General features: G+C 38.1%; 1 pseudogene; it reads left to right on the top strand.

The window, feature by feature from the left end:
* Positions 1 to 1,256: 1,256 nt before the first annotated feature.
* LOC131813350 (ubiquitin-conjugating enzyme E2 C-like) lies at positions 1,257 to 4,269 on the top strand (annotated as a pseudogene).
* Positions 4,270 to 10,788: the final 6,519 nt, after the last annotated feature.

A 10,788-nucleotide genomic window follows, 5' to 3' on the forward strand; every position in this document is an offset into this window, starting at 1 on the left:
TGTAGATGGGTCTGGCTGGAGCTTGAGGGTAGAAGCAAAGGGCCAGAAGACCAGAGGACAATGTGGAACCACATCCCACGCAGGGACAATGGTAATGGGACCTGCAAGGTCACAAAAATAAGAAAAGAGCAAGAGAAAGTCAATGAAACAGACACATTCTGAATTACCCAGTTTATTTTCTGCCTTAGGACTGAATACCTTGAGCCTTTGATTCAATTCAAAGCCCAAGAAGGAGTTAAACTGAGGCAGCTTAATAAGAAGGAACGATTTCAGGGGGCTCCTCCACTTGTTGGTGATTTAGGGAAAACTAACTTTATTGAGGCTGCTGATTTCATCTGAAAAATGGCTTCACCATCCCAACTTTAAAGTACTGTTATGAGAATTAAATAATATTGGATGTGAAGTGAAAATCCCAGTTTATGAAAAACAGAGTAGTAATGTTAAAAATGGAGTCCGACTGCCTGGGTACAAATCCTGGCACTACCACTCATTGGCCGTAAGACATTCAGTTAATTCTATAGTCTTTCTGAGCCTCTTTTTTCTCCATTATGAAATGGGGATAATATTAGGGCTGATCTCTTGGATTGGTGTGAGAATTAAATGTAAACATGCAGGTCTTATAACTAAGGAGGCACTTGGTAAATGTTAGCTGTTAGTATAAATTATTGTCATTGATGTTACCATGAATCCTGGGTAGTGGTATTGTGTGAAACTGGCCTAAGAAGAAAGGAGGAACTATGATGGACATACCAATAGAAGAGAGAATATGTGGTCAGACAATCAAGGGGAGGAGGAAGAAAATATCTCTGCAGGGAAGAAAATACACAGCATCCAGACTCAATACTCTTCCCTCGTCCAAGGAAGACATTGCTGACCACATATATTATCTTCCCTGCCAACCCTTAGACCATCATTTTTTTTCATATGTGCAAGGTTAATAGAACTGCATGAAGAGAGGATTACCTGAAGGTAAAAAACAGATCAATACTTTGCAAGACAAAGAACAAGGGTTCAGAATCACTCTGGACTTCCTCTCCTGGGAATTAGCATTGTCTAGAAAATAATGAAGGTCTGTGATGAACTTAAATTTTTCCTTGTGTCCAAAACTGTGATTCTCATCTGTAACTGTTTATAAATAAAAGTACCAATGCTCTGAGATCCCATCAGAATTTTTGAACCACCTGGTTGATGGAATCATTCTGGAGCCTTAAGATAGAAACTGCAAAAAGACTGTGAAACACTGCTCCATAACCATCATGGATGGGAAGGAGAATGAGTAAGAAATAAACTGTGGCAAGAAAGCATCCTTAACTACAAATTAGTGAGCCACAAGAAAATCTTTGTACACATGTCATAGAAGGAGGTACTGAGGCCATCTCCCAAAGGCTTCAGATGAGGATGAGGTAATCACTTTTGTGTGTGTGTGTGTGTGTGCACTCAAAATTCATATTTTTGAGCTCCTAACCCCCAGTATAATGTTTTTTGAAGAAGGGGTCTTTGAGAGATAATTAGGTTTAGATTAGGTTCTGAGAGCAGGGTCCTCCTGATGGAGTTAGTGCCCTTATAGGAAGAGGAATTTATAAGTGCCTTCATAAGAAATGTTTATCAGAACTCTCTCTACCATATAAGGATGAAGCAGGAATGTGGCTATCTGTATCCAGGAAGATCCTCGCCAGGGGCTGAATTAGCCCCCACCTTGATCTTGGACTTCCCTATACAGAACTATATGAAATAAATGTTTGTTTTTGAAGTCACCTGGTGTATGGTATTTTGTCATAGCAGCCTGGGTAGACTAATACAGTTATTCTATCAATGGCACTTGCAAGAGTTAGAGTACAAATTCAGGATCATCACCTCATCTTTAAATTACAATATTTCTCTTGTGTGTATAAGTATGCCCGTGTGCAGGCACACACACACACACACACACACACACACACACACACACACACACTCATACATGAAATGTGCAACATTTGACCATAAGTTGAAAAATCGAATATTAACCATTTATTCTTCTCCCTCAAAATCATACTTTCTCAATTATCTTGTAACTTATAATAAATAATAATAGAATGTTTTCCTCTAGCCAAAAATAAAAGCTTTATCTCCCTGATGGTCAACTGATAGCCAACCTATCTATCAACCAGTTTTGTTCCTTTAAGTGCATAACTGCTATAACTTTGAGACACTAATTCTAAATCACCCCAAATCACCAAATAAACTGTTTCTTAAAAGGTCAAATCAAATGACTGAAAGCACATCAGAATTTTCAAAGGCACACAGCAGATTTGCTCAAAGATACCCTCTCTGGAGAAACACTCAATGTGGATCCACGAAGTCATGCACAAGGATGCTCATTTCATCATCATTTGAAACAGTAGCTAGAGTTATGAAGCACCCTACATGTCCATCAATAGGGGAATGGGTAGGCAAAGGTGTTTTGCATTGTTTCTCTTTTAATGTGGTTAACTCTATAAATACTAGATCTCCAAAAAATAGTATTGATTAAAAAATAGATGGATACACAAAAGTAAAAATGACACTTTTTAAAAATTTATTTTCAGCGTAACAGTATTCATTGTTTTTGTTCCACACCCAGTGCTCCACACAATCCGTGCCCTCTCTAATACCCCCTATTTGGGAGATTCCCCCAACCTCCCACCCCCCCCCCGGCCCCTTCAAACCTCTCAGATTGTTTTTCAGAGTCCATAGTCTCTCATGGTTCTCCTCCCCTTCCAATTTCCCCCAACTCCCTTCTCTCTAACTCCCCTTGTCCTCCATGCTATTTGTTATGCTCTATTAATAAGTGAAACCATATGATAATTTACTCTTTCTGCTTGACTTATTTCACTCAGCATAATCTCTTCCAGTCCTGTCCGTGTTGCTACAAAAGTTGGATATTCATCCTTTCTGATGGAGGCATAATATTTCATAGTGTATATGGACCACATCTTCCTTATCCATTCATCCGTTGAAGGGCATCTTGGTTCCTTCCACAGTTTGACGACTGTGGCCATTGCTGCTATAAACATTGGGATACAGATAGCCTTTCTTTTTACTACATCTGTATCTTTGGGGTAAATATCAGTAGTGCAATTGCAAGGTCATAAGGAAGTTCTATGTTTAATTTCTTGAGGAATCTCCACACTGTTCTCCAAAGAGGCTGCACCAACTTGCATTCCCACCAACAGTGTAAGAGGGTTCCCCTTTCTCCACATCCCCTCCAACACGTGTTGTTTCCTGCCTTGCTAATTTTGGCCACTCTAACTGGTGTAAGGTGATATCTCAATGTGGTTTTAATTTGAATCCCCCTAATGTCTAGTGATGAAGAACATTTTTTAATGTAAAAATGACACTTTTTATGTCAAATAACAGGGGATAAAAATATATGTTTATAAAAAATTAAAAATTAAAAAAAATGCAAACACAAAATAACACTTTGCATTGTATGAAGATATGAAGGCAAATTCATAAAAAGGACTAGAAGACTGCATAACAAACAAAGTGGTTTACTTCAAGAAGAAGGGAAATTAGATGGAGAAAGGACATTTCTACAAGTATAAAATTCCAACTTTAATAAGGATGTATATATACGTTATTATTAGTTAATAAAAATATTATTTTTTTAAATGAAACACATGTGGTAGTTGCAGTTGTGCTCTCCCAGTTCCTGCCTCCCTCCTTGCACCACCCTGGAGGCCTCCCAGAACCGCAACCCATCTGCCACCAGCGTCGCTGCACCCGCAAAATAACTGAACCCAGTTGGGGGATGCCCAGGGCCCCGTGCACAAGAGGCTACAGCAGGAGCTGATGACCATCAGGATGTCTGGTGACAAAGTAATTTCTGCCCTCGCTGTATTAGACAACATTTTCAAATGGATGAGGACCATCTATGGAGCAGCTGACACCGTATATGAAGACCTGCATCGGTGGAGTTCCCGAGTAGTTACCCTTCCAATGCCCATGGTGAAGTTCCTCACATCCTCCTATCACCCCAATGTGAAAACCCAGAGAAACATCTGCCTGGATACCCTGAAGGACAAATGGTCTGCCAGGTATGATGTCAGGACCATCCTGCTGTCCATCCAAAGCCTGCTAGGAGAACCAAACATTGGTAGTCCTTTGAATACCCATGCTGCTGAGCTCTGGAAAAACCCCACAGCCTTTAAAAAGTATCTGCAAGAAACCTACTCAAAGCATGTCTCCTGCCAAGATCCCTGTCTGTCCAGCCTCTCTCCTTGTGTTGTCTTTTTATTTTCTTCTTAGATAGTCTGTATTTTTCTTCATTTCTGTCGAGGACTCTGTATCTTAAGCTCTGGTGCCATTTTTATATCATCTTTGTTTTTTTAAATTAAGTCTCTGGTTGAGCCCTTGTGATGAATATATTAAATAAATAATTGGGTTTTTAAAAAATTTTTTAAAAAATTTAAAAAGCACATGAGGCCACCTAGGCCACTTGCAATATTATAGAGCAATTCTAATGCTAACTGTGCAGACGGAGTGTCAGACTCCAGAGTCTAGGGGCAGATTCTCCAACAAGACTGTCCTCACTTCAAATACCTGACACAAATTTGGGAGTCCCCAGGTCACCTGCACTTTTGACCAATTAAATGCAAATCCAGAGAATCCCATGACACTTCTCAGTTTTGATAACTTAGTAGAACAGCTCACAGAACTCAGGAATGTGCTATCTCTATGATTACAGATTTATTATAAAAGATATCAAGAACTTCTCAAACTCAACACACGCAAAAACAGATAATCATGTCAAAAAATGGGCAGAAGACATGAACAGACACTTCTCCAAAGAAGACATACAAATGGCTAACAGACACATGAAAAAATGTTCATCATCATTAGCCATCAGGGAGATTCAAATCAAAACCACACTGAGATACCAACTTACACCAATTAGAATGGCCAAAATTAACAAGACAGTAAACAACAAGTGTTGGAGAGGATGTGGAGAAAGGGGAACCCTCTTACACTGCTGGTGGGAATGCAAGTTGGTGCATTGGAACCACACTGTTGGAAAACAGTGTGGAGATTCCTTACAAAATTAAAAATAGAGCTTCCCTATGATCCTGCAATTGCATTATTATGCATTTACCCCAAAGATATGGATGTAGTGAAAAGAAGGGCCATTTCTACCCCAATTTTCATAGCAGCAATGGCCACAATTGCCAAACTGTGGAAAGAACCAAGATGCCCTTCAATGAATGAATGGATAAAGAAGATATGGTCCATATATACTATGCAGTATTATGCCTCCTTCAGAAAGGATGAATACCCAACTTTTGTATCAACATGGATGGGACTGGAGGAGATTATGGTGAGTGAAAGGAGTGAAGCAGAGAAAGTCAAGTATCATGGGTTCACTTATTTGTGGAGTATAAGGAATAATACAGAGGACATGGGGAGATGGAGAAGACCAGTGAATTGGGGAAAATTGGAGGAGGAGACAAACCATGAGAGACTGTGGACCCTGAGAAACAAACTGAGGGTTTTGGAGAGGAGTGAGGTACTGCATGGAGCACTGGGTGTGGTGCATAAATAGTGACTTCTGGAACACTGAAAAGAAATTAAATAGATATATATATAGATATAGATGATAGATATAGATATAAATAAAGATATAGATATATAGATCAATCAGTCAGGATCAGGCAAATGAAAAGGAACAAGGTAAAATCTGGGAGAGTCCTGATTGTAGAGGTCCCTGCTCTCAACCTTGTGGATTCAGGTTATGTCACACCTCTGGCACACTGATATTTTCACCAACCTGAAAGCTCCACTAAGCCTCAATGTTCAGAGGTTTTACTGGACCTCATTATGAGGGCATAATTGAATAAATCATAAATCATTATGAAGACATGATTGAATGCAACCTCTAGGCCCCGCTTTTCCCTCTCTCCCTGGTTTTTGAGAGATCTAGCTGATCTCCCTTGGCTCAAAGCCTCAATCCTCTAATCACATGGTTTGCCTTTCTGACTTCAACAGCCCACATCATGAGTCACCTCATTAACATAAACTCAGGTATGTCTAAGGGGCTCATAAATAACAAAGATGCTCCTATGACTACAGAAATTCCAAATATTTAGAGTTTCCTTTCCAGAACTGGAACAAAGGCCAGCCACATTCTTTATTATACAATACCAGTTCTCTGGTGACAAGCACAACTGCACCTAACTCACTTCAGGCTCGTGGATCTATAAAATGTCAAGAAGGCATACCCTATTAAATTTGGTCTCACAAGTTACCAAAGAAGTTACACATTAGACAAGACTACAGAAGAGCTGCTCTGCATTACCTATATAGATTTTATAAAAGTGATTTTGTTTTCATAAATACAAATTTTCTTTTTCTCTTTATTGCTCATTGTTGTAGCTACATTTTGGTTAACTATAAGTTTATTGTGCAATATCTCTTAGCAATCCAATCTAATGCATAAAAGAGGGAAAAAAACACAAAAACCTGTCCTATATCTGTCCCTAAGCTTTTCCTATAGCAATGCTAATACTATGAAGACTAGCCAAGTGGAGAAGAAATCTAATTATGAAGTCAGATAGATCTGGACTCAAATCCTAGTTTTGCATCACACTCTATAACTCAACCCCACTCCACATATCTCTTACCTGCACAGCATCTGCATGTTCTCATTGTGATGATAGAGATACAAGAGATTTAGAACTGGCACATTGTAATTTCCACCCCCATTATAGCAGTCAAAGTGTGTCATATGACTTAATCTAGATACCTAGTGGAAGACACTAAAAATTTACATGGAAATAGTATCAAAACAGAAAAGGAAAAGAAATGGGGCCAGTGTGGAATCTACCACAATAGCTATCACTTTCTCAAAACTTATGCTATACTAGGATATTTGCTAAGTATTTTATATACATTAATACACAACAACATTTCAGGATTTTGCAGATCAAGAATTTTGAGCTTACACAGCTAAAGTAAATTGAAAGTCAAACAGCCACTACTAGAGGCAGAATTGGAGTTCAGACCCAAATTTTCTGACTCCAGTTCTTACCCCAGAATTATGTAGCCTTTATCAATCCCCCATACCTTGATGAAGCCATAAAAGTCAGCAGAAACCACAATCATGTGGCATTAGAGTGCCTAGCTTCTATGTTGTAATATAAATCTCCTTGAAGTGTCACACTTCCCTCATTATCTAGTACTCTTTAGATTACCTGGTTATGAATTCCAGTATTGTAATGTTAAATATGGTTAGCTGGGATAAGTCACTCAACCATTCTACCTTAATTTCCTCATATGTAAAAGGAGAATAAAAGTGAAATGTCTACCTTAGAGGACTGTTATATAAATTAATTGATGGGATAACTAGTCCTTTATAATAAAGTATCTAGCATTTATATAGGGCCTCCTATATTCCAGGCATTATTCAAACTCTTTTTTTTTTAATTACCTCATTTAATTCTCACAGGGACCTGTAGGCATAGTACCATTATTCTTCTCAGGTTGTATTCAAGAAGACTGAGACATGAATAGTTTAAGTAACTTTCTTCAGGTCACAGAGCTAATAAATGGCAAAAATCAGAACCTAAGGAGTCAATTTGCTTCTTTCTAAAGAGATTTTATTTATTTGACAGAGAGAGACACAGCAAGAGAGGGAACACAAGCAGAGGGAATGGGAGATGGAAAAGCAGGCTTCCTGCTAAGTGGGGAGCCAATGTGGAGCTTGATCCCAGGACCCTGGGATCATGACCCAATCTGAAGGCAGACACTTAATGACTGAGCCACCCAGGTGCCCTGGCAGTTTGCTTCTTGATTTCTACTTTCAAACTGAGAATACTAGGATTGCCAACAACATCAATGATTTTTTAATTGTGGTCAGTGCTGTGTTATTTCAGAGAAGGTACTCAGGGATTATGCCTACACAAGTGTTCTATCACTGGGCTCATTAACCCCTGTCAGAAAGGACAACCTAATGGTCCACAAAGAACTAGATAATGAACCTGGAGGACTCCCATTTCCTAAAAAGGACAGTTGAAATACTAAGGCTGTAGGTCTCCCACCAGACTGGTCCTCTCACTGCAGATTAAAAACAAATAACTCTCAAGAGATCCACTTGTGAGGCCTTAAACTGGATCTTCTGACAAAGAGCTGAGGAGGCACTTAACAAAGTCAGGACCCTGAAGTGTGACTGCTTCTATGAAGATTGATCTGAATGGCTCCAAATAAATAAAAATGTGCTGGAGTTGCTGTCTTTAGCTTCAAGGCCTGAGACATTTAGTGTGAGCACCAGATACACACACACACACACACACACACACACACAAAAAAAAAAAACCTATGACTGCTTTAAGACTGCCTATCTTTCCCAAGACCAAACCCTGTCCTTTCTGATGATTTTCCTAAGTAGAGATTGGAGAATCATAATACGTCTTCTGTTTCATCCTACAGTCAGAGTTGTGTAATACAGCAGGGAACACAGACACCTCAGAAAAACTGACTAGCTGAAACGTAGCCTAATTGTTGGATGCAGCAGAACCAATGTCCATCCCTTGCTTTTCTGTCTTTCTTTGCTCTGCCTTTGCCCTTGCAGCTACAATGGTGTTTGGGAAGAGATGGCCTCAATAAGCATGATCATCTCCAGCCAACTGTAAACTAGAGCCCCTCTTAACCTTTCACATCATCTCACTTCTATTAATAAAAAGAAAAAAAGCATCAGGGCAAGATGATAAAAGAACAAGGTTCAGAAACATAAACTATCTTTCTTCCAGTTTCTTTCACTTAATACATTTGTAAAAGTCATGAATTCATTTTCTTATTTATTTATTTTAAGATTTTATTTATTTATTTGACAGATAGAGAGAGACCACAGTAGGCAGAGAGGCAGGCAGAAAGAGAGAGGAGGAAGCAGGCTTACCGCTGAGCAGAGAGCCCTATGCAGGGCTCGATCCCAGGACCCCGGGATCATGACCTGAGCCAAAGGCAGAGGCTTAACCCACTGAGCCACCCAGGTACTCCATGAATTCGTTTTCTAAGCAAAAGGAAGACCCTAAAAGATTTTGATTTACTTGTGACTCTTGAGAAGTGATATTTAAGGATATTAAGTCAAGTGTTAATATAGTTTATGGGTTACAAAGGAAAAGTCTAGAGTTAGAGACAATAGTTCGGGAGAAGTCAGTAGAAAGACAATGCTGCCTTTGCCACACCATTTACTCTTTCTGTATATACAAAAAGTCTAAATTCCCCATCTACCTTGTGATTAGGTTGAAGCCATGAAACTGAGTTCCAGCAAATATAAGATGGGCAAAAGTGATGTAAACTATTTCCAGCCATTCTGTATAAGCAATTTATTCTAAAGAAATAGTTGTAAAGTTGCATGAGATTATATTACAAGAGTATTCATGTAGTATCATTCATAATAGTGAAAACTCCAACCAAAACTCCAACAGGGTAGTAAATACCTGAAACTTGGTATATCTGAAACTTGAAATTGTGTACAATTTTCAAAATGAATAAAACAGTCCCAGTAAGCATGACTATTTTATGTCATACCAACCCTTCTATTGAGAACAACCTAAAAACTGGTTAAAATACATTTTAAAAAGATATTTTTTGAAGGTATCAAAAAACAACCAAGGCAGATAAAAATTAAGAGGCCAGAATCTCAAGGAAAGAGAAAGTACCAAGATGAACTGTACTCCATTGTCACTTTTATCCTTTGGGGTTTTGCCAATCTTCTGGAAGGGGTATTGAGGGCAAACAGAAAACAAATACAGTTGCAGCAGTCTCACTGAAACAGAAAGACACAAAAAAAGGAACTAAAGGTGATGAAAACAGCCAGGAGTGAAGGGGTCCAGAGAAAAGGCCACTACAGAAAAGTAAGCCCAAAATTACTCATGTAATTTTGCCCAATTACTCACTGATTCCTGACGATGGGTTTATAGAACTGGATAATGGGGAAAAAAATCAAACAAAAAGCAGCTATTAGGAAGTTTAAAATCTAAGCAAAGACATAGACATTCTTACAGAAGTAGGATGAGATAAATTAGAGACTAGAGCCCATCATGGAAGAAAACCCCAATAGAAAACCCAGATTTTAGATTGAGAACATTATAGACTAGAACCAAAAAGTAAGGAAACATATAAAAAGATAAGTCCTATAAAGCCAGAAACCTAGCTTAAATGGATAACTCCTCATATGTTATATAACTACAAGAAGAAATTAAATCTTCTCTCAAGGAAAGTAATGTCATTCAGAGCTTTTAAAATTTTCTATATACAATGTTGGGAATTTAATAAAAAACCAGAAGTCATGACAGAACAAAATAACAAATGATCAAAAAACAAAAGAAAAAATAGACAATAGAAACTTATCCAAAGGTGATCACACAACTGGATTTCAGAAAAAATTAAAAGAAATTATAGTTAATGAACTCAATAAAATATAGGATGAGATAAAGTTTTACTATCTATAAACTGATATTTATAAGATATATCAATAGAAATTCTAAAATTGAAAGTATAACAATTAAAATCAGAATAAAAGGCAGATTAAAGAAAACAAAAGAGAAAATCAGTAAACTGAAACAAATCAGTAAAAAAATGTCCATTTTGATGCATACACAAAGAGATGAATATAGGGGAAAAATGGAAAAAGATGCATGGACTATGGAGGCATCAGAGAGAAGAGAAACTCTTAATCAGAAAAATATTCAAAGACTGGCTGAGAACGTTCCAAAACTGGTGAAAAACAATAAGCCACAGATTCAAGAATATCTCAGAACCAAAACAACATGA

This window comes from Mustela lutreola, chromosome 1, assembly GCF_030435805.1.
Source record: "Mustela lutreola isolate mMusLut2 chromosome 1, mMusLut2.pri, whole genome shotgun sequence".
In the NCBI taxonomy this organism is placed as follows: Eukaryota; Metazoa; Chordata; class Mammalia; order Carnivora; family Mustelidae; genus Mustela; species Mustela lutreola.